This window comes from Bidens hawaiensis, unplaced genomic scaffold (genome assembly GCF_021521415.1).
Source record: "Bidens hawaiensis isolate Kalapana, Puna unplaced genomic scaffold, B.hawaiensis_p1.1 tig00011171_1, whole genome shotgun sequence".
NCBI lineage: Eukaryota > Viridiplantae > Streptophyta > Magnoliopsida > Asterales > Asteraceae > Bidens > Bidens hawaiensis.
Window position 1 is genome coordinate 317,975 of NW_027491865.1, and position 25,466 is coordinate 343,440.

Sequence of the window (25,466 nt, forward strand, 5' to 3'; positions counted from 1 at the left end):
TTAGTTCACCCATTCAGAGCTTGAGAAATAGAAATATCTATTATTTAGTTGTAATTTGTTTTAGGTTCTTATGGGGTGTTTGGGATTCCTTATTTTGCCTTATTATAACTTTTCATTAAATTAATAAGTTACAAAAATGTAACTTATAGAACTTTTCCTCTCACAATATAAGTAATCCCAAACACCTTATTAGTTTTCAAAAAGTTTATAAGTTATAAGTTGGTGAAAATAAGCAATCCAAAACACCCCCTTAAATCATATTTATTTTTACAAGATAAAAGCGCGCGCACACATATGTATGCCAATGATAAAACGTTATTTGAGAGCATTATTTAAGAAAACTTACAATGAGTCTAAAAATTACAATAAAAGTGTATAAAAAATTAAATTTGAAAGGATGTCAACATTTCTTTTCTAATTATAAAATACAGGTAAGCTATTCTATGAGTCTATCTATTTTCTTGTTGTTTTCTATTTGTCAAAATATTATGTATTCATTTCACATTGACAAAAACGAGAAAAGTATACAACTTCTCTTTTATTTAACAAACTAGCATTTTGACCCGCCGCAACGTGTAAACCGTAACCGAAGAAACTAATGATGTTCAAACGCTACCAAGAAATCGGTCGTTGATTAACCTTAATTTATAACATTCGAGACTTCATATACAAAAACGAAACCACTCTATATGCTTCATACCATCGAACACAAATCCTATCATCTGTCGCGCGCGCCCGCAACACCACTTTACCGTAGCCACCACCACTCTTTTTCTGTCTATCTCATGTCTCATATTCTCTTTCTCGATGTCTCTATCTTCTCCCTCAACACACTACAGCACCACCATATTGAAAAATTTTAGCTTAGTTTGACAGTATCTAACCTTCCAAAGCTTTACCAATTCATTTAAAATTGAGTTTACAATTGCTTTAGATCCCACTTGAAGTGGTGATTCGTTCAAAAAGTAAAAGGTAAGGGAATTCAATTATACACTACAGAAACGAAACGAAATGAAATTACCTTTACAAATGAAGCTGCCTCATGCCCTTGTATGTACATAATGCTGCAACTGTTAACAACAAATCAAGCAACCATTTATGATTACAAAAAATTTACAATCCAGAATATGAAGAAACTTAAGCCAATGTAAATCTTCTGTTATGTAAAATTATAACACGTACATATTGTTGCAACTATTAGCAGCAAGTCAAATAACTATTTAGCATTGCAATCCAAAGTATAGGAGCAAAGCTTCATACCTGTTGTCTGTCGAGGAGAAAGGCTTCATACCCGTTGAGGTTGCATTACATGGAAACATAACCTGCATTTTGCAACATTATTTATTAACAAAACCAAGATATTAGTTAAAAAATGGGACAATAAGAAAAAAACTTACCTGTCCACAAAAGTAGTCTACAAACATCAATCACTATCACAGGGCGAATTAGTTTCAGTTTAGGAAAAGTGTTGGTGATATAATAAATTCTGGAAGCAGTTGCAGGGTAATTAGACTCATGAATCATCTGTCGTCTGTAATATGAAAATATACTAATTACCTGCTCCTTAGACTTGAGCCATTGTACATCCAAATATTGTAAAAGACTAATCTTTAATAGACACTGTAACATATATAAAGGCATTAGTAAATAGCACAATAAATGACTGCAAATAAATATTTCTTCATCTTACACCAATGACCACAACACAGTGAACATTGTGGAGTCTCAACTTTTAACAATTGTAAATATTAGGATTTGTTTTGCCTACCAAAAAATGTCATTGACTCCACACTGTTGTTGAAACCACCCTCTGCTGTTTCTATCTTTCTGTTGCAAATCCCATCACATAGAATACCATATCAATATTATCAATTTTATCAGCAGAAGCAAAACAAACTTACTGTTGAAATTGGCTTACCATCCTGATGAGATGGAACAGTAAAGGTGACATATAACATCTACAGATTAATTTAGGGTGGCGTTGCGCCGCGACACGTTAAACCATGTAGTGGGTCATTTTGCATTACATGTTCACATGAAAGTTCATCATAACAAATTTTATCAAATAAATAAAGAACAAAGTAGTGTATGTTCGCTTCACAATAAAAGATTGCAATTACGGATCGAACCACCAATATGAAATCAAACTTATTCATTTAACTTTTAAACCTTTTAAAGCATTTCATCGAACGGGCCTCCCAAATTTTTATATTTTTTGTACTTAACAAGTCAAGTCAGGTAGTACTTGAAATCTTTAAACGAAAATGAATCTTAAGGATATGATGGTGGTGGTGGTGGTGGTGTCAGTGAACAGAAAGTGCAGATCATGATGATGGTGGTGGTGCATGTTTTTTTGAAAATCGTCTCCGAAGACGAAATTCACTTGAAATTCATCTGCTCAGATGAATTTCAAATAAACACGGATTTCAATGATTTTTGGAGATGTTTTTCGTGCAGATGATTTTCATTTCAATATTATTGATCCAGACGGATTTCATTGTAAAACCATCTGAATGCGTCGGCGCCTTTACACATGTCATTGTAGCATTGGTAGACGAAAATAATCGGTTGGAATCCAAATTCGTCGACGCAGATGGTTTTCAAAGGATTACTTTTGGAATTTGATCAAAGTTTGACTTATTTTGAGACTCTCTCCTCATTTAGCCTATTTTGGGAATTTTCCCCTAAAATTATGTGAGGTAAGTATGCAAATTGTATGGTGGGGTTTGAGTGGTTGTGAGTGTTAATTATAGGGTGAAAAGAGAAAACGTGGTGATTTTTTGTAATTTTTAGGAAACAAAGTTTGCCTCTATTTTTTTTTAAATATTTGTTGAATTGGTTGTGAGTATAGGAGAGAGAAAACTGTAATGATAAAGTAAATAAAATAATATTATTTAATTGAACATAAGAGAGAAATGTAGTGTTTTTTAGTGTAATTATAGAGATGGAAATTGGGGATAAGTTGAGAATGCTCTTAATAAGAATAAGAAAGGGATTGAAATTAGGGATTAATGGAGTTACACCTTCACTTCCCGCACTTCTTGCTGTAATATCGCTTCTTGCAAGATCCATCCCTACTTATATATATATATATATATAATAATGAAAGTAAGGCAATCAACTTTCAATTCAAGTCATCATAAAAGTCATAATAAACAATATTATATCAACTTATCGAAAAATATAATAAACGAGTACATATAAATTCTCACCATACAATGGTTCAACGACCATTCTTTTTATCATCTATTACCATAAGCAACGGTAGTAAACTTTCCTTACCGTTCTTTTAACATGGTAATTATATCACGGTATTCGGTTTTTCGTTTTACTTTTCATATGTATCTAAAGCTGTTCATTTTGTTTTTTGGGGGATCATAATTCAGTAATAGAATGCATATATGTTATTCTTCGTTTTGTTATAAACAGGATTGAATAAGGTCTAGCTTAGTTGTGTGATTATTTGATGTTTTCTTGCTTTGGTGATATATTGAATATTCATTAACATTTATTTGTTTCATTATATTAGACATTACTAATAATTATTCTTTGCACAACTTTGGGTTATAGGTGGTTGTCTCTCGGTTTGTTGTTAAAGGTATCAAGGCTTGCGTGTTTGGAGGTAAGTAATTGATAGAATGTCAATGTGGTATATTTATATAAAACTTGGATAGCCATAATATTACAAACAGCTACCTGCTTGATCTATTTGCGTTGTTTCTTTTCAAGCTAAATTTTTCAATGTTTTCTTTAAGATATGAAACATATTGGATTGAAAAAACTGTTAACCAGATTGTGCTTATTTGTTTTTGGCCTTGAAAAGCTCTACCTTGGTTCCATTTTTCAATTACGGATTTAGAATTGCTTCAAATTTTACGGTAGTCGGGCAAAACAAAAAGATGATTTTTTATACGGGTATTTTTTACATTCTGATTCGATTAGTTTTGATACAACAATGGTTACGAGTATTTTGGACATAGGTCAGTTAAAAAAATGTATATATTTTACTAATGGGTCAATTTGACCTACTTTCATGTTTCGGGTATCAGTCAAAACAAAAGGATTACTATCAATGACAATATTGGTTCTTTTAAAAATAATGGGTGTGAATGTCAACAATTTAAGAAAAGGTCAAATTTACAAAAATTACTAGCGTGTTTTGGTATGCGATGGAGAGTAAACATTCTCATCTTTTTTTAAGTTAACAAAAAAGGAAAAGAAAATTTAATTTTGTGTTGAGTTATGCTCTTTTTGACTTTGACTTTTAAGGTGAGTCAAGCTAATTTAAACTTCACAATCAAGTCCAAATGTTAGCTTTTAGATGGTTTTGGTTTTTACATAAATGTATTTTTTAGTAAATTAGCAAATTACCAAGTCAAGTTTGAATTTTGATAGGTGCGAAGCGTTTACTACGAAGTTTCACCTTATATAGTCAATTAAGCTATGTTAATCTTCATAATCAATCCAAATGCCACACTTTTTTATACATGAATGTGATTTCTACATAATTGCTTTTAAAGTACACAAATTCATCACACAAAAAACATGTCAAAATACTAACCAAGAAAATCTTATCTTTTGATAACCCACTCAGAAAAGACCATAAGTAATGCATTCACAACATGAAGCGTGTTTTTTTTTGGTAACTACCGAAGTAGCATATTTACATCAGTCTTAGTTACGTTTCCATATGTCCGTAAACCAAACCACTTGACAGCGATATCTCAATGCAGGTACACCATCTAACGTAAAGATCATCCGCGAGCCTACAAGTCTACAACACACCAACCTTTTGTACCTCCTCAAAGATGGGTGGCTGAACTTTTGTATCATAAAATAACACAGGCAATGATGAAATGCAATTTTTGTCATAAAACTCTCACATGTAACTTCTATATAATATTATATAAAGTCATAGAACTCTTAACATGTGTAATTTCTATATGATCCTATATAAAAACATATACTGATACTTGGTGACTTACGTATTGTCGGAACCAAATAACCGACGACAAAAAAAGGGTACCGGCGCAACGCGCGGGTAAAGAATTCTAGTTTAACATTAATTTGCTGTTGTTATAAATCCTCCATGAAACCGGACCTTTTGAATGTCTTCTTGTGGTCTTTGTTTGTAATTCATGCATAATTATGTAGTGGACAGTGTTAAAAAGTTTACAATAGTGTGATTCGCCAAACTATATTAAAAGGTTGTTACAAGATAACTGATAACTGATTTGACACACATAAAAAGCTTACAATAGTCAAATGGTTGATACTAATTGATAAAAGATCGAAACCAAAATTTACAACAATATAAGACCAAAGAGCTTGATTAACAGACAAATGAAGAAGCACAAGCATAATGAAATGCAAACTTACACTCCAAGCACTTAAAGATCATGTCACGCTCTAATAGCCAGGAATGACACTTAATGAACATTCCATCGCTCTCAAGCCCTTTAACAAAGGTCAAATGGTGCGAGTGACCTTTTATCTCAAGCTTTCCTTCAAATTTGACATTGTGAAAATTATAGATAGTAGTATCATAGGCATATTTAGATTGTTCACATTGAAGTATTAAGGGCACACACATGGGATGTATAGATTGGGCGCAAGTAGTGCAATGATAGAACCACTTCCAAGGGCTAAATTCATACTCACATATTTCACAAAAGTATTCATTAATATGGTCCTCCGCGGGCTCATACCTTAGGCTCACAGGATGTTTATCACACTTGTGCTTAATCACTCTAGGCAATAAAAAAGCACACCCAATATGAATGTAGAAATCACAAGAGGGACAATGATATCCCCACCTCGAGCGCATAGAATATTTGCATGCTTTGCATTGCCACTTCAATGCATTACGTGGAGGGTTTACTTTAGATAGTAGATGATCTGGATGAGCATCATGTGTGATTTCTTCGGGTATGAATGCACAATTGATATCAACATAAATGTTACATATTGTGCACCCGTACGCGAAACCATTGGATGGTAATTCGCAAATAGTACAGTTGAACACGCCAAAGAACTTACTAGGGATTTTTGGCAGAAGAATAAAAGTATGCGCGGGATGGACCGCTTGGTGTTGCACCTTCAAGGGTAGCTTGGCACACCACTCATGAAGAACAAACTGACATTTTCCATCAACATACAGACAACACATGTAAAATGGTACTTCCACGATTGGTTTCACACATCCGTCACATAATAGTCGAACTCTTTTCATGGGATCGTGAAGAATTTTCTCTACGGATGTTTGCTTGTCAAAAAGGATGAGTGGGTGTTGATGACTAAAATGGTTGACCATTTCACCATCATGTTGTTTACCAATATACTCGTTTTGATTAGACATATAATGCTTGACAAGGTTGTCACCATCATCTTGAAATGGACAATGAAGCAGATTCGGATACTCGTCTTCATTAAAGTTTTTAGAAGTTTTTCCTAGGCCTGATGAATGACATACTTGAAATTAGACTAAGATAATCTTCACAAAAACTAACAATATAAAAAGGAAGAGATTGCTCACTTGCAGGTAAGAAGATGGACGAAAATGGCTCTCTCTTTGAAGTTGCACAATCAACATGCACGTAATATCGACATCTATCACATTTGTAAATCCAAAAATGAAAACGGAACCAGCCACTACAAACTCTACAAGTGGGAAGGAATTTGGATTTTTGATCAAAATAGGAAAAGGAAAAGGCAAGGGTAAGTGGATGAGAATGAGTGAATGTCCCATCCGTATGGTTTTGTATTAGTAACTTGGCAGGCAACAATGCACAGTCCTGGTATAACCGAAATCCAAGACAAGTAATGCATTGATAGAAGACCCCTTCATGTTTATTACCACAAGCGACACAATTAGATACTATGTGCCCGGGCATTCGTTCCAGACGGTGGGGGTGACTAGGGTGGTTTATCTTCTGTTTTGGGATTGTGGCACAAATTATGTCCATGCGAATATAGCAAACAGAACAACTATAGAAATATAAATCGTTCTGTTCATTATGGCAAATAGAACACATATACATAGGATTAAGAGGAGAAAGTAATTCAAGTTTATGGTCAGGATGTGATTGGTGATTTATTAGGGTCTCGGGTAGTTCTGCACATAATTTGTGCAATGAGTAGTCGCAAGACTCGCAGTGGTAGTAACACAAGTGAAATGACCAGATATGTTCCTTACACATGTTGCATTTACCACCATGACGCTCTTCCTTCACAAAGTTATCTTCATCTTCGTCTTTTTCTTCATCTTCATCATCATCTTTTTCACTTTTGTTATTAGGCTGCTGCATATGTACAAGACTGAGCGGATGAGGGTGATCAAAGTGATCAATCTGGTCCTTTGCAACTGCATCAATGTAAAACATGACCCAAAAGCATAAGATCCCTTTTGGGCGTGTAAGCGAGCATAAAATCCAAACATAATTATGTTTCTGTCGGTATTCACTGTAATCGATTTATACATATCTGATAGTTTTTGAATAGTTATTAGCACGATCGGTTAGAGAGATTCTAAAGAAAAAGAGAATTACAAAATAGCTTTGTATCTCTCACTGCTAGGACCGGCAAACGGGTCGGGTGGGGTGGGTTCAAGTCACAATGGTTTAGGGTCAGAAATGGTCGACCCATAAACGGGTTGATTTGGTTCGGGTCAAAAGGGGTCGGATCAGAATGGGTTTTGGGTTAGAAGAGGTTTGGGTCAAAATGGGGTAGTTTTAAAAAGAGTTTTTTATTTTTTTTTTAACTACTATACATTTAAGCTTTGCTTCTGGTTTTCAGCACTGGTTACGCGTCCAGTTCTGGGTTACGTGTGTACCAGCACCACCAGTTATGCATTTACCGTCACCGGTTATGCGTTCAATAACAAGCTGTGCGCATACCGGTATTATTATTGATTCCGGGTTACACACATACCGTTGTTGGGTAACACTTAAGAGAGTACCATAAGCATGATAGCAGGTATCCTACTCAACCCCCTTATACCATAAGCATACATATATACTTAAATTAGCACTGAAAACAAATATAAAATGAAATAATTAACAAGTGACATACCAATTGTATTGTCCATGAAATTTCCTTCTCAAATCAGAAAGTTAAATACCATGCAAATTGCCCAATGCTAATAATATTGTCTAAGAGCCCAATGCACCATTAAATATAGGAATGTAAAAGAATATGTTTGGTTACAAGAAAAGAAAGGTATTAACCATCTAACAAGAAATCTAATCATTATTATTATTTTTAAATTACTCACACCTTTATTCCTTAAGTACTCCCTGAACATATAGACTTTAAACTATATCCATTCTTGGATTGAATGAAAACGAAAGTGAACTTGATATAACACTTGAAAATGTATATATATTTATATTGGTATATGAGATATAATTTTTTGGTAACCGATATTTTGGTGAACATTTCACAATAAGTTATGATTTTATTTTTTTTTAAATTGAGCTAAAAGGGAATAAACTTTGAAATGGAATTTAATTATAACAAGGTTCTGTATCCGCACATTCTGACGCTTTGACGCTGGTGTGTTTAGGTAAATTAACGGTTGATATACGGCTTCAATTCTTTTGTCCATAAGATAAGTAGGATATCTAACTATTTGTTGTGTTTCCTACTTTCAAAAGACAAGTTTGGCGGCTTCTATTTCTATATCCGTTAGTAATGGTAAAGAGGTGAAGTCAATCTCATGGTTTGTTAATTGTTTTAAGCGTTTGTATAAGTACAGTGGCTGTTCTCTAAACAGTAGGAGGCGAACAAAGAAGTGCTTGAAAACCCAATAACGCCCCAACCGGATGAAGTAATTACCAAACCTGCCATTGAGGAAACTGTCCTGGTAACGAAAGCAAATGCAGCAGGAGAGAGTGCAGCAAAGAACGGGTGTCCAGTGGGATATGTCAGAGTGATGAGGTTTGTACTGATGGGAACATGTTTGTAATCTGTTACTTCGTAATATGTCATAGAATTAGGAATCTTGAAACCTTAACTTTAGGAACATTAAAGGGACATGATTGACATTTGCTGTTATAAATCAGCCATGAAACCGGACCTCTTGATTGCCTTGTTGTAGCCTTAATTTGTTGTAATTCTTGCTTAATAATATGGGCCTATGTGAGCAAATTGTTATTCTGGATGAGAACATGGTACGAATCAGATGAAGATAGTTCATACGGATCTCAAATATTAGCTCCGGATCAAACCAAACCAAACCAACGCTGCACATCAATCAGTATTTCATACGGATGTTGTTTTATATTTTGTTTAACAACCGGCACGTTACAGCTGCGAACCAACACAAATTCGATTAGTATTAGCGGTGCCAACGTAAATTCGTAAACATGAATTAGTAAAGCCAAAATAAATATTTTAAAGGTAAGGTGTTAAACGTTGATTTTGTTCTTTAGATTTAGGGTTTATGTTTAATCATTACTTGGTGTTTTGATTATTGTGATTGAATAGGCCTATTAGATCATAGAAGCTTGTTGATCGTTGATTAGTATTTTGAATGTTCTGCTAAACTCCAATAGCTGTGAGGTGAAGAGTTGTTCATGTGTCTTGGTCAATCGCATTCTAGGTTAGATTAGTGACAGTATTCTTGCTGGGTTATTGTGTTGATCCTTGTTCATGATGTCGTGTTTAGTTTATCAAGTTATCTAGGGTTTAGTGTCTCGTGAGATTGCTTGCTTTAGATACTATTAATTAACCCTAATTGATAACTGTGAGGAAATCAATCCAACTGATTGCTTAATAATCTAATAGTTATTCTTTAGGATTTTACTTGATGAGATCGAGGGTCCTATAGGGTTTGTTAGATGAATATGTTTAAAAATCAGTTTCCATATCATGTTGGTTGTCTATTGCTTGATCTTTTATTGCGCAGAGTACTACTAGAGTGTTGAGTTAAGCAAACCTTTCAACACTAACACGTGTTTTCAACGTGTCTTGCTCTGAGCTTTTTTCCTTAGAGCATCTACAACGGCATACATACCCCGAGGTCTGATCCTATGTGGCAACTGACAGACGTGGAGGGAGTCAGACTACCGTTGTGGAGCATTAAAGATTGTTGCAGGTCCGGTGCCGCAAACCTGCAACGGACTTGAAGCGTGGGTCCCTCCTTCTCTCTCATGCAGGCGCTTGGTGGGCCATAACATCTTCATCCTCTCCGATTTTCATTCCTTTGAAGAAATACAATCAAATCCATTTCATCTTCTTCACTGTGATTTAATATATGGGTGGATCGATTTATGTTCGCTCGCAACGGTTTAAATCGATCCATTTAGAATATCCGGCGAGAGGTTTGAATCAATAAATTTGGATCCGGAATATCCAGCGAGATGTCGATAGGGGTTTTCAGATCTAACATGAAAATGAAAAAGATAAAGAAGGGAAAGAAGTGGTGACGGTTGCGTGGCGGGATCGTTAAACCGAACAAAAAAACATAACTAAAAACGTTAAACCATAAACTCGCTGCAAGTTGACGTTGAGTCAGTCTGTATCAAGTTACGACATTGAAACTAAACAAAAGAAATAAACCTGCCAATGCCAAAATACCACAAATTATCGTATGTAAAAACAAAAAAACCGGTACATTACAGCTGCAGACCCATACAAATTAGGTTAATATCAGTGTTACCAACACAAATTCGTAAACATATATTAGTGAGCCAACAAAAAATATTATAAATGTGAGGTATCAAACATTGAAACGTGGATGTAAAAATGGTAGCGAACACCGATGATGTGTTACTGAAACAAATAGGATAACGACACGTGGCCGGAATAGGTCGTCGACGATGCGTTAGTGGATAACGCATTGCTGCTATCCTACGTTAGCAACATAATGCATCGCTGCTACCCTACGTTACGTTAGCAACATAACGCATCGCTGCTACCCTACGTTACGTATAACATAGGGTTGGCGATGCGTTATGTTGCTAACGTAGGGTAGCGGCGATGTGTTATCCACTAACGCATCGTCGACGACCTATTCCGGCCAAATTCTGACCACGTGTCGTTATCCTATTTGTTTCAGTAACGCATCGTCGGTGTTCGCTATCATGTTGTCGGCGACGAGATAACAAACGGACAAAGTTAGAAACTTGAATTATTAAGGATAATTTTGGAAACATATTCTTTAAATTGGCTATTATGGGAATTTGGTGGAGAATGGGTCGTGTGGTATGAAGATGGAACTAATAAACACGTGTAAATGTGTAATGAAACGTGGAAATAATTTGATGGAGTAGACACGTAGTATGATGTACAAGTTTAGCTTCACTCAGTACAAACCATTATGGAGAAGAAACTTTGCAATTGTAATATATATAATAATCATGGTGTCAATGTTATTTTTATTTTTTATTTTTTGATTACTATCTTGTCAAACTCGAGAACAACTTGGTGAAAAGAAAACAATGTAAGGAATCCTGCCTCAATCAATCAATTTTCAAGTTTCACAAATATTTAAAGTGTTGATGTAAAAACATAGAACATCAATTTGTGAAAGAAAAAAAAAACATAATGATCATAACCATTTTCTATCACGAAAAAAGAAGAAGAAGAAAGAAACACGACTAGTAAATATTACCGAAGATTCTAAAATGTGATCGTAGATGAAAGCGGAGAAAACAGTAGTTGCTCATGTGGTAGAGATGGTTTTCAAGGTGGCCATGTACTCGTGTAGTCCTTCCATCTAGTCTAGAAAACTTTTGTTTATTGAAAGCATAACCCTATTAAAAGACGTTATCACAAGTAGGTCTATCACAAACCTTTCTTGGACACCCACAACATATTACATCCTACATGCATTTTATGGCCTACAACAACAAGGACCCACCTTTGTTAGGCAGCCTAGACATGATTTTAGACATACTTTATAAGATGGTAGGAACGAGTTCAGTTGTAACCGAATTGGACTTAAAAGAGAAAATTTAAATAACCATTATTTAATATTTGGTTTGAATTGAATTATGTAACCAATATTGAATTAACTTTTGGTTTTGACTTAAAACTAATTAATACCAAACCGGATATAGTTATGATTATAAAAACTTTAATTTGCATAGTTTAGTGCCGTCGATACGCTATTGGACCACAGGACGAAACCTGATTGCCCCCCCCCCCCTTTAAAATAATTTCTCTTATCATTCTTTAAATTATTATTTAGGGTTTTTGTGTTATTTTTTATGATCGATTCAATTCGTGTCAGTTCTTTATGGTAACACTAAGTTTAAGGACACATCGAATTCGTGCCCGCCCATGTTTTATTTTGTTCGCCTTGATTTTTTATGTCAGGTCCCACTTTTATGGTCGATTCGGCTCGGATCTTTAATCAATCATGTCATAACTCACACAAAATTAATCGTGTTGACAAGAGAGTTAATGACGGGTTACTATATTTAGAAAGATGACCGTTTGTTAAAGGCGGAATCAATAACAAACATACGGTTGCAATGAATATTCAAAGATAGAAGACACACACAGGATTCACTCAAAAGATTTCCATTTATATAATGTTAGTCATACAAAAGGAGTAATCGATTTAGGGTTTATAAGGAATCCTCGGACAGCCGTTACACACACAAAATATTCTCAATTAATGTGTCGTGTGTATTCTGTCTCTCTGTGTCCCTCTGTGTCTTCGTCTCTCTCGGCGGCGTGCCCTAATTATTCTATTTATAGGCCTGCCAACCTAAGACAGCTGTCATTCCTTCTAGAAACCCTATCCGATAGTACATATTCAAATTACATATTCAAAAATAAAACTAAGTGTAAAACAAGTCTTCCGGGTAAGCTTTTCATTAAACTTCAGTCTCCGAGTACGCAGTGTACCCGGCCTTCCTTCAGACTTGGTAAACATAGAAGTGTACTCGGAATCAGTTTCCGGGTAGACTTTACTTAAAGAATATTTTACCAAGTAAAATATTCACCCAGTAGACTTCAATCTTCTTGGACTTATCAGACTTTGCCCGACAAATCCTTACGAGCAACCTTGTTCTTCTATGGTCCTGTTCAGCTCATTGTCATTGAATAACTTATTGATAAGGCGTACTCGAGAATACATACCTTACTTGAACAGAACCTTACTCGATATAACTTAGAGATATTCCATTAACTCATCAAGTATACTCGGACCATAATTATTAAAGAATACCTTGCCCGGTCTTCCAATTACTTGGCTTCTTGGACTTGGTTGACCATACCTTACTCGGAAGAGTAAAATACTTGGTCTTGAAGAACAATTCTGCTTGACAAAGTGAACCTTGCTCGGATATGCCAAATCAATGATCCTTACTCGGAAAATCAATAAAAAGCATACCTTGCTCGGATATCCACTTAAGAAGTCTATTTGAAGTAAACTTTGCCCGGGAGGCAAAATCTCGTACTCGGCTAAGTAAAAGCTTACTCGAAGGTCCAAGGTGTGCTCGGATTCAATACTTAGCAGTTTCTGAGGAGGTTGAGAAGATTCCAATCTTCCATATTCTTCGTTTTCGGTCAAATCTCCTCATTTGGGTCAAATTCTTGACCCAACAATCTCCCCCTAGATTGGAACACCTCAGCTGACCCAAAACACTCTGTGGTTACATACACTTAGCAAAATACACATCAAATTAAAAGTCAAATTTCATAATCAAATTACATAAGCAAAAGTTGCATAAGCAAATCCTAAACATTCTTCAATTTAGCCAAAGATGCTTGTTTAGGCATGGAAAGTCCAATTTTTGCTGCTTTCTCAAGAATCCCAGCAACTCTGATTGCATACCACTTGTAGGCCTTTGCCTTTCCTTGGAATCAGAGAGATGCAGTGCTGCAAGCACATTCAATTGCCATAGATTGAATTTTCTGAAGTTAATCTTAGAGAAGATCTTCACAATCTCTCCATTTTCCATCATAACATTCAGATGTTCAGTCCTGGAATCACAGAATATTCCACTTGGCATAACATTGTGGTTGACAGAAGGATTTTTGCCTTTTGCAACAACCTTGTTAGGGGTTTTATCCATCTTCAAGTGCATCTGCATTAGTTTTTCCTGACTATCCACAGATATCTTCCTTTTCTTTGTTTTGTTTTGTTTTGGAAGCAAGGATGTTGTATGTTTGCAGAATTCCTCTACATTGAATTTCCCTTTCACTGTCATCCTTGATAGATCATCCATCTTTTTGGACATTCCATTGTTCTTACCAACCAGAGACTGAGCGGCTCCCTTCTTCAAGTTCAGCTGTTGTCCTTTCATTTTCTTGAAGTTGCTCAAAATCTCTTTTCTTGTCATTAATTTTACATATTCAAAAGGAATTCCATTCTTAATCAAAAATTTTGGTTTACCATCATATTTGCTTAAGAATTTTTGAATTTCCACTTCTTGTTCCAAATCATCTTTCAATTTCAAACCTTTTAGTTCATTGTCTTGAGTATTCTTTTCTTTGCTTAAAACCTTTGAAATCATGTCAATGACAGTGTCTAGTTTCTCTTTCACTTCTGTCTCGGGTTCTTCTTGTTTAATCAACTTGAGTAGAGATACTAGCACACCATTTGGAATTTCTTTATCATTTAAGCAGTTGTCAATTACTTCTTGTGGGACTTCTCTCTGTTTATTTATCACTTCATCTCTTAGCCTTTTCTCATCTTCAAACATTTTCAACAAATTTTCTTGTTCTTTAAAGTCTTTGTCAGACAACATTTGACTCAGAAATTCTCTGTCATGAATTTCTGTCATTCTTTGCTCATAGACTCTTTTGGCTTCTGATTCAGATTCGTTCAGTTCAGAGTCCATTGTATTCATTTCAAAGTCCATTTTCTTAATTTCAACATCCTCTTGTGCAATTTCTTTTCCTTTTAATTTCCTTCTTTCCCCACGATCCTTCCTTTCATTTTCTGGAACATTGTCAGCTTCATCATCTGAGCTGTCCTTTTCATAAATTGAGAGAAGCTTCAGTGAATTCTCCCCCTGATTCAGTACTTTCTCCCCCTGTTTTGGGGCAGCTGAGATCTTCTCAACCTCAGACATTAGGGTTTGAACTCGTTGCAATGCTTTCTTCAGTTCTTCAGAAAGATGATGTTTGTAGGAATTGGAATTACTTGGAGTTGGATCCATTGCTGATTTTTTGTTACATCAATGAACACACAATTATCAGTTAGATCTGAAAGTAAAAAGAAATTAAGGTAAAAATAATATTTCAGTTCAAACCGTTGTCATGAATAATATTGAAATCTGCACAAAAACACAAATGTGAGTTACTCTTGAAATGTGAATTTTGAAATTTTAAATAGCATATACAGGTCTTCTTTTAAAGAGAGTTAAGTCAAAAGTAAGGTACATATCTGCAGCTTTATCAGAAAAGAGTTATGAATAAAGGTCTGCATATTTTGCTTTTCTTCAGCATGTCAGATAAAGTGAGAATCTTTAAAAATGTTTTATCTTTTATCACATAACTTTCTTATCTATTTCAAGAATGGTTTCCTTATCTATTTAAAAGTGTGTCCAAAAATGGTAAAGTATGTAAAGATAAAGTTTCTCAAGCATTTCTCAATTTCAAATTAAAACTTATCCATCATGAACCCTAATAAGAATCATAATCAATTTTATCATATTAACTAACATATTCAATCAACGCATTCATTCAAGTATGCTTGTATACATAGTGTGCTCGAGCACTCTTTCAAATGTAAAGTGTGTTCGGACAACAATCTTATGTAAAGTATACCCGAATAACTTTCATATAGTACAAAGTGTGCTCGAAAAGAAATTCTAGCAGACAGTGTACTCGGAAAGTTAAAGTTTGAAATTACCAAGTATATTGAAGGAACACAAGTGTACCCGAAATATAAAGTGTGCTCGGAAAACAAAGTTTGCCCGAAAACACTTGTCATTTCAAAGAAATCATAACCACAAATATCACAGAGCATGCTCGAAATGAAATTAAACACATAAACATTTAAGTGTGCTATAGTTTAAAATTTCATAGAGCTTGCTCGAAAATCCTAAGTTAGCACTGAGCTCGCTAGGATAAATACATTCAATCATCAGGTATGTCCTTACTCGAGGAAACTCAACATTTCAAACCATACCCGAAACATGACAAACTTAAACAGTAACATCTAAGCGTGCCCGGAAAGATTAACCAGCCTTTCCTAACAACATATTCACACAAAGCTTACTCGGTGTACTTACGTTCACAAAGTTTGCTTGGAAACACAATCAGCATATAACATGCATAGCTTACTCGAAACTAGCATATAACATGCATAGCTTGCTCGAAACAAGAATTTCTTGTTAAAAGACAGCTATTTCAACACATAATCATCTCAAGACTTCAAGCTTACTCGGGAAAATGAGTGCAACAGTGTACTCTACCCGAAAAGTGTAAACACTTCAAAGTATGCTCGAAAATCATAAAGTTAGTCAGAAATGACTAAGCTTACTCGGAAAGGTTGAGATTTTTCAAACCTTACCCGAAACAACATATTCACAAATAGACAACTATTTTGTACTCGGAAAGGTTAAACCTTACCCGAAAATACATATTCAAACAGTTTGTGCTCGAGAAGGTTATAAATCATCAAACCTTACTCGAACTTACATATTCACACATAATCAACTGTTTTGTACTCGGAAAGGTTAAACCTTACCCGAAACAACATATTCACACATAGACAACTGTTTTGTACTCGGAAAGGTTAAACCTTACCCGAAAATACATATTCAAACAGTTTGTGCTCGAGAAGGTTATAAATCATCAAATCTTACTCGAACTTACATATTCAACCTATTTTAGGCAAAATGCAACACTTTTTGACTTAAACCACTTGTCAAAGACATTTCTAAGTTATATATCATTTCATAACATAGTTTAAGTGCAAATGGTGCATTTAGAGATCAAATTTCAGTTATAATTCATTTTAAAACAATATCTTTATTAAACTGAAAAGATCTCAGGAATGGGATCATATTGACTAAGCAGCTATCTCATTACTTCACTCTCAGCATTATTATGACAACTTAGATAGGTTAACAGCAGGTATAAACTTAGCATGATTTTCATCTCTTTGGTGATATGATTAAAGTTCAATTTGAGCATAATGCAATAATGGTCAACACTGTGCTATGATGCCTCATATCTCTTCTCAAAGCTTATTTGGCTTTCCCCAGATCACCCCAATTTGACTCCAACCTCCTGTATTTGGTCAAAAATAGTTTTTGTATGACAGAACTTATTGTATTTTTTTTTGTATTTTTTAGATTCAAACATATATAGAGGTTGAACGTTGGACTTACAGTTAGCAACATGCCTTTCATTCAAGATGAGACAGATTTTGCCAACATCTTTGTAGTTCTTGTTGTAACCCTCTTGTTTGATAAAATATTTAAAACACTTATCAACTTTTGGTTGATTTATTCATTCTTCCCCTTGTTTTTGATATTTTCTCAAATTTTCTTAAGCATGTTCTTTGTCATATTTAAAGATGTTTCATTTTGGTTGACCAAATAACAACAGGCTCGTGTATGACTGGGTAATCACTTTTCTGCCATATCATTCGGAGAGATCTATCTTGAGACATGCAAAACAACTATGCATCTCCACATAAAGATTAACATATTCATTATGTTTATATCACCTTAGATTTTACATCATCATGGGAAAGTAACCATACATGTTAATGACTATACTAAGGCCTTTTTTTGCCTAATAGTTCCATATGAGCAGCTAAGTAGTCAATGTACTATCATTTCCCAAAAACACAGTTTAATATTCAATCACCCCAATATCTCTTTCTTATCAGGTTAATGGCTATCCTGTTTTGACCAAAAGTGGTCAACAGGACCAAACATACATGTGAATATATGTCCTGTCAAAGTCAGAGTTATTGACATAGTTTTAAGTGAAGAAATAAGAAACAAGTCATGATTTCCCCAAATGCATTCAGTTTTCAGGTCAATGGCTATCCTTTGAATCTGTAGAGATTTAAGGACCAAACATACACAAGTGCATGTCCTTCTAACTGGGCAAATGACATAATTTTCAGCAAAAATAACTACTTGAGACTTTCCCTTTTAAAAAAAATCCTTCTTTTAAGCTTCTTAAAAGCTTGAACTGAACAATCTTATCATATCTCTTCACCATTAATCAACTTGCTCATGTTTTGACCAAAATATAGTATTTATGCAAAATTCATTATAAAATTCAATGAATCACTTAATTTTGACATAAAACTCATTTTGACACAAACAGTTGCATCACATACTTAAATCTTAATCATTCTTAACATCATCAAGAAAAACATATTGTACTAACATTCAATGTCTATCATATCTTAACAATTTCAGAAGATCAGATTAAGAACATATTCAAGTAACCGTAAACATGTGATTACTCATGACATCATATAAGCATTCAGTTTCACCTAAACAGATCAAACTACTTATCATAACATCAGATCAGTTAACATGATAGTCAAGAATTACCATCAATTTCAAGCAAATTGCACAGATAGTTACTCAAGCACCTATCAGTTAACATCAAAACAGTGACATAATCAAAACATATTAAATAACATTTAGTTGAAACATATTCAATATGTGTAATCTCTAATAAAATTATCAGTTATCACAGAGATACACACATAGAAATAGTTAAGTCACATAACATTTAACATACTTAGTAACATATTCAGCAACATATTCAGCAAGTGTAACCTCTAATAAAATATTCAAGTTGCACATAGAGGTACCCAACCAAGCACACATCCTTAATCAGATTTCATCAGAGTTGATCATCCCCAGGGCTTTCAAAAGAAAGTTGAATCTGGTTCTATCAAGTGGTTTGGTGAATAGGTCAGCCAAATTATCACTTGTATCAACTATTTGCATTTCAATCAAACATTTTTCACTGCAATCTCTGATGAAGTGATGTCTGATTTCAATGTGCTTAGTCTTAGAATGTTGCATAGGATTCTTAACAGTAAAATATGCAGCAGTATTATCAATCAGAATAGGGGTGTTTAGAAAATTCAAACCATAGTCCAGCATCTGATTTTGAATCCAGAGAACTTGTGCACATCAGGCAGATGCAGCAACATATTCAGCTTCTGCAGTGGAGATTGATACTGTAGTCTGTTTCTTGCATTGCCATGACACTAGCCTTTCTCCTAAAAACTGGCATCCCCCTGATGTTGACTTTCTACTCATATTGCATCCATCATAATCACTGTCTGTATATGCAATCAGATCAAAGGATTGGTTCTTTGGATACCAAATCCCTAAGTCTGGTCTTCCCTTCAGGTATCTGAATATTCTTTTAACAGCATTCATGTGGGAGACTTTTGGATTTGACTGGAACCTAGCACACACACACACAGCAAACATGATATCTGGTCTTGTTGCAGTCAGATACATCAGAGATCCAATCTTGGCTCTGTATTCATGCTCATCAACTGACTCCCCCTTTTCATCAGCTATCATCTTTTCTTTGGTGTCCATTGGAGTTGAAGCAGTCTTGTAAGCATGACAGTTGAACTTATTCAAAATGTCCTGCACATACTTAGTTTGATGAATGAAGATCCCTTCAGCCTTTTGTTGAACTTGTAGCCCCAAAAAGAAGTTCATTTCACCCATGGAACTCATGCTGTACTTGGACTTCATCACCTCTTCAAACTCCAAACACATATTTTCATTTGTTGATCCAAAGATTATATCATCAACATAGACTTGTAAAAGCAGCAAATCTGACCCTTTTCTTTTGTAGAAGAGTGTCTTGTCAATGGCTCCCCTTGTGAAACCATTTTCAAGTAAATGATTTGATAGCTCATTATACCATGCTCTAGGAGCCTGATGCAATCCATAAAGGGCTTTGTTTAACTTATACACCCTGTTTGGATACATGGGATCCTCAAAACCTAGTGGTTGAGCCACATACACTTCTTCATCAATCTTTCCATTTAGGAATGCAGATTTAACATCAAGCTGGAATACTCTTATGTTCTTTGAGGCAGCATATGCAAGGAAAATTCTTATGGCTTCCAGTCTTGCAACTGGTGCAAATTCTTCCTCAAAGTCTATCCCTTCTTCTTGAAGACATCCCAGTGCTACAAGTCTTGCTTTGTTCTTAATCACCAAACCCCTTTCATCCATTTTGTTTCTGAACACCCATTTGGTTCCAATTGCATATCTGTCATGTGGCTTGTCTACAAGATCCCATACATGTAAATCTCTAAACTGGGCTAATTCCTCTTGCATAGCCTCTACCCAACTGTTGGCTTTTAATGATTGAGCAATATTCTTTGGTTCTAATTGGGATAGAAAGCAAGAGTAAAGACAGATGTTTGTTATCTCAGAATGACTCCTTGTTACTCTTTCATGCAAGTCACCAATGATATTTTCAGCATGATGATTCTTTTCAACAGTAGGAGTTTGTATTATCATATTTGTAGACAAATTTGTGTCAAGATTTGATTCATTAAGCTCAGGTTCTTCAATGATCAAATCAGCTTCTGCATCATGAAACTCTGGTGCTTCATCATTGTTTTGTCCTGAAGTAGATGCACCATTGTTTCCCAGATTCAAGCTTTGAAACAAGTCTTGAAATCTTGCTGTTGTTGCAGCTTCATCTTCATTTGATTGGTTGCCTGTGTCACTCCCATTCTGAACATGATCATTTTGTACATTAGGACTGTCTTGACTTGTTATCTCCAGATCTTGTTCAATTGCATTGCTTGAGGAGCTCTTCACAAAAGTGTATTCCTTTTCTTTTCTAGCAACATTCTTTCACAATTCTTCCAAGTCCAGTTCTTTCTTCTTATTCTCTTCAATCACACTGGTCTTGTAGAATGAATCATCAAAGTCTTCAGAATAAATCTTGAATGACTTTATTAGTCTCTCATGATCAAACAGCCATGTTGCACCACTGACTGTATTGAATTGATTTTCATTAAAAATGATGTCAGATGACTCTAACACACTCATGTGATCTTTCACATAAACTCTGTATGCCTTTGAGTGAGTAGAATATCCAACAAAGAAACAATCTAGTGACTTAGTTTGAAACTTGTTCAAATAATCTCTAGTGTTCAATAGAAAACATTTGCAACCTTCTTCAACAGTAGTTTGTGGACCATTCTTGATGGAGTTCCACATGTCAATGTCATTGTAGCATACGGCTGCTTCAAAGAGTACCTTCCATTTGATAAAGTTTTCCTGTCCATACAACCTAGGTATCTTGTTAGTAGACACCTCTTGTTCCTCATATCCAGACATTTTGAGAAAACAAATATCAGTTTTTTATAAAAAGTTTTCAAAATAATCAGATCTGAAACCAGAATGCTCAGATCTGATGTGTCTGATGTGATTAGAACAAGATTTAGATATAAAGATTAAAACTTTAAACGAAACAAGGAAGAGAAAACACCGAAAAATTGTAGATCTGAAAGAAAAATGAAAAACAGGGCAGCTGACGTCACAAATCAATCGAACAGTGCTCTGCTTACGTTATTCTTCTTCAAATCTTCAATCAGCAACAATCTTTCTAAAAAATAGCAGTAACCAGCTCTGATACCACTTGCCAGGTCCCACTTTTATGGTCGATTCGGCTCGGATCTTTAATCAATCATGTCATAACTCACACAAAATTAATCGTGTTGACAAGAGAGTTAATGACGGGTTACTATATTTAGAAAGATGACCGTTTGTTAAAGGCGGAATCAATAACAAACATACGGTTGCAATGAATATTCAAAGATAGAAGACACACACAGGATTCACTCAAAAGATTTCCATTTATATAATGTTAGTCATACAAAAGGAGTAATCGATTTAGGGTTTATAAGGAATCCTCGGACAGCCGTTACACACACAAAATATTCTCAATTAATGTGTCGTGTGTATTCTGTCTCTCTGTGTCCCTCTGTGTCTTCGTCTCTCTCGGCGGCGTGCCCTAATTATTCTATTTATAGGCCTGCCAACCTAAGACAGCTGTCATTCCTTCTAGAAACCCTATCCGATAGTACATATTCAAATTACATATTCAAAAATAAAACTAAGTGTAAAACAAGTCTTCCGGGTAAGCTTTTCATTAAACTTCAGTCTCCGAGTACGCAGTGTACTCGGCCTTCCTTCAGACTTGGTAAACATAGAAGTGTACTCGGAATCAGTTTCCGGGTAGACTTTACTTAAAGAATATTTTACCAAGTAAAATATTCACCCAGTAGACTTCAATCTTCTTGGACTTATCAGACTTTGCCCGACAAATCCTTACGAGCAACCTTGTTCTTCTATGGTCCTGTTCAGCTCATTGTCATTGAATAACTTATTGATAAGGCGTACTCGAGAATACATACCTTACTTGAGCAGAACCTTACTCGATATAACTTAGAGATATTCCATTAACTCATCAAGTATACTCGGACCATAATTATTAAAGAATACCTTGCCCGGTCTTCCAATTACTTGGCTTCTTGGACTTGGTTGACCATACCTTACTCGGAAGAGTAAAATACTTGGTCTTGAAGAACAATTCTGCTTGACAAAGTGAACCTTGCTCGGATATGCCAAATCAATGATCCTTACTCGGAAAATCAATAAAAAGCATACCTTGCTCGGATATCCACTTAAGAAGTCTATTTGAAGTAAACCTTGTCCGGGAGGCAAAATCTCGTACTCGGCTAGAGATGTTCAAAACGGTTTGGGACTAGGAACCGGAACCGGTTCCTAACCGGTTCCTATATTCAAAACCCCATTTTAAACCGGTTCCAGGCTCGAACCGGTTAGGGAGCCGAACCGGTTCTCCCACCCTCGGACCCCTAACCTATCTAACCGGTTCTTATCGGTTCCTAAACCGGTTCCTGTACTGTAACCGGTTCCAACCGGTTACAGTGTAAAATTTTTTTTTTTTCGTTTTTCGTTTGCGATTTGGATTATAAACTACGATTCGTATTTGTATAACATGAAAAATAAAAAAAAAACAATTAACATAAAATTCATTTTATTTACTTTAAGAAGTTCAAAAAAAAAAGGTTACATGTTTTAAAATCTTCAAAAACAAACTAACAAAACATTAAACTTATAAATATAAAGTTGTGACATATTATTTCTAGAAAAGCCTTCTTGTTCGTCGTAATTATTGAGCGGCGACTTCTTCCTCGGAATTACTTGTAGAAATGCCTTCTTGTTCGTCGTGCACTCGAACATCAAGTGGTGTTTCATCTTCGAGAGTGGTTACGTGTTGAATACGATCGATTGAGTCCAAGTGATCCTTTAAGCAAATGCACATCTCCACCGACTCCGAATTTAGTCTTGTTCTTCTCACCGATATTACCCTGCCACTAAGAGAAAAAGCGGATTCCGAAGCTACCGTAGAAGCTTGGACGGTTAGTAAATCACGGGCCATGGTGACAAGAATCGGAAACTCGGTTTCCTTTACCTTCCACCAAGCCAAAACATCAAAAGTGCCATATTCCTCTTCGGATAAACCGGTAGAGTAATCATTTGCACTATACCTTCCTAGTTCGCTTGAAGGGGTGTTACCCCTTTGTTTTTTAGCCGTTACGTTGCGAATGGTGTTCATAAGGCTAATCATGGGATCTCGTACTCTAGTAGCACTTGAACTTGATGAAGACCCCCCCGGCATAGGCATGTGTATGTTTGACCCATATTTATTTAAATAAAAGTCATACATAAATTTAAAATTCAAGTTAAAATAATTTTTTGCCTCTGTTGAAAAGTTTGGGTCAACTTCATGCATATCTAAGGCTGAAAAAATTTCGTCTATCACACATTCAACCCCCGTAACATTTAACATTGGGTTTAAAGCGGCGGTGCAAGTAAAAACCGGTGGCAATTCAAGAAAGTATTTTTTTAATTTAAACTTCATTGGTAATATGATGTTTGAAAACATTGGACTTTTATTTTCAAATTCTTTAAGATTGTTAACCATTAAAAATAACTCCGAAAGAACCAAGGGACTTGTCGGATAATACGTTCCCGATAGTTTCGTAGTTGATGTTTTAAAACTTCAAGAAAAGTCGATAAGTCATTGATAATTTCCCATTTCTCATTTGAAAAGGGGATTGCCAAATCATTCTCGGCAAGACTATAATGAAACATTTGTAAAGTTTTTCTTTGTTCCAAAGCACTTTGAAACATTATGCAAGTGGAATTCCATCGATGAGGTACATCCCAATTAGCTCCCAAAGCTTTTCTTCCCGTATCTTTACAAAATTTTCTATATTCCATTTGTCTTTTTTTACTTTTCTTAAAAACTTCATGTATCATTAGTCTAAAATCGTTTATAACCGATGTAACCTCATCCGAAGCAAGTCCGTCTTGCACGATTAAATTAATGATATGTGCAACACACCTTGAGTGAAAAAATACACCATTGCAAATCGGCGTATATTTTAATTTTAATTTATCAACCGCCGATGTATTATTCGACGCGTTATCAAATGCCATTGAAAATATTTTATTTTCTAGTTTATAAGTTTTTATAACATAATCTAAAATTTCAAACAAATTATCTCCCGTATGTGGATACTCAAAGAGTTCGAAAGCAATGGTGCGCTTCATCATTTCCCACGATGATGGGTCTACCCAATGAGGGGTGACACAAAGATAAGATTCGGGTAGACCATGTGGAGCCGACCAAACATCACTAGTTAAGTTTATTCCCGTATTTATATTTTCAAAATATGCAATTAGTACCTCTTTGGCCTTCTTCCACAATTTTAAACAATAACGTTTAAGAGTATGACGACTTACGTGAGTGTATTGTGGTTGAAGCGTATCTCGAATCATGGCGGTTAAGCGAGGGTTGTCGAAGTGGCTAAACGGCAAAGCTTCTTGAATCACAAACTTCGCCATACGATCTTGAACTCGATCAATTTGGTATGTAAATATTCCGCCTTCACTATCCATTTGCGTTTGTTGCGAATCGACGTTCTTTTTCAACGCCTTGCAGTACGGTTTTTCGATGTGTTTCTTCAAATTTGAATTCGAAAGTGGGTTTAAATAAACCCCACAAAACTTGCACCGAGCCTTCAATGAATGGTCACTCAATTCAACCAAATCCCAATTGAACCAAATCTCTTGATTACGATTATGAGGTACAATACGAACGAAACTTGGTTCGGCGTTGGAACCTTGACCAACCGATGATTGTGAGGCAGCCATAACAACAAATATGAATATAGAAGAAGAGAAAACAAGAGATTAGAGAACTCAAAACGTTGTAATAGCGTTTTTTTTGTATTTTTTTGCGTTCGGGTTTGCGTTTTGAGTGTTGTGATGAACCCATGACACCAAATACCTATTTATACTAGTAGTGGGGTGCTTGGGGGAGCCAAAAAACGGCTATTTTTGACCCCAACGGTCAAAAAACGGCCAAAAAAACGATTTCCAACGGCTATACTCGATCCAAAGGCTAGAACCGGTTAGGAACCGGTTCCGGATGGA

The 25,466-nt window shown here is 35.3% G+C and overlaps 1 protein-coding gene and 1 long non-coding RNA gene across 3 annotated transcripts in view; one reads left to right on the forward strand and one right to left on the reverse strand.

Annotated features, from left to right (window-relative positions):
* Positions 1-760: 760 nt before the first annotated feature.
* On the reverse strand, positions 761-1,665 carry LOC143537285 (uncharacterized). 2 transcript variants are annotated; one of them, XR_013136026.1, is made up of 4 exons: positions 1,398-1,665; positions 1,261-1,322; positions 1,022-1,070; positions 783-833 (listed from the first exon to the last, which is right to left on the reverse strand). It is a non-coding gene; the product is annotated as an uncharacterized LOC143537285 (long non-coding RNA). The 2 variants fall into 2 exon arrangements; XR_013136025.1 differs by having other exon boundaries at positions 761-833; positions 1,261-1,665.
* A 3,318-nt stretch (positions 1,666-4,983) lies between these two features.
* LOC143537320 (uncharacterized) overlaps positions 4,984-25,466 on the forward strand; it is a 239,718-nt gene continuing 219,235 nt past the window's right edge. Inside the window, exon 1 of the mRNA XM_077031112.1 lies at positions 4,984-4,990. The gene's annotated coding sequence lies outside the window, so the exon portion shown is untranslated. The remainder of the gene's footprint in view (positions 4,991-25,466) is intronic.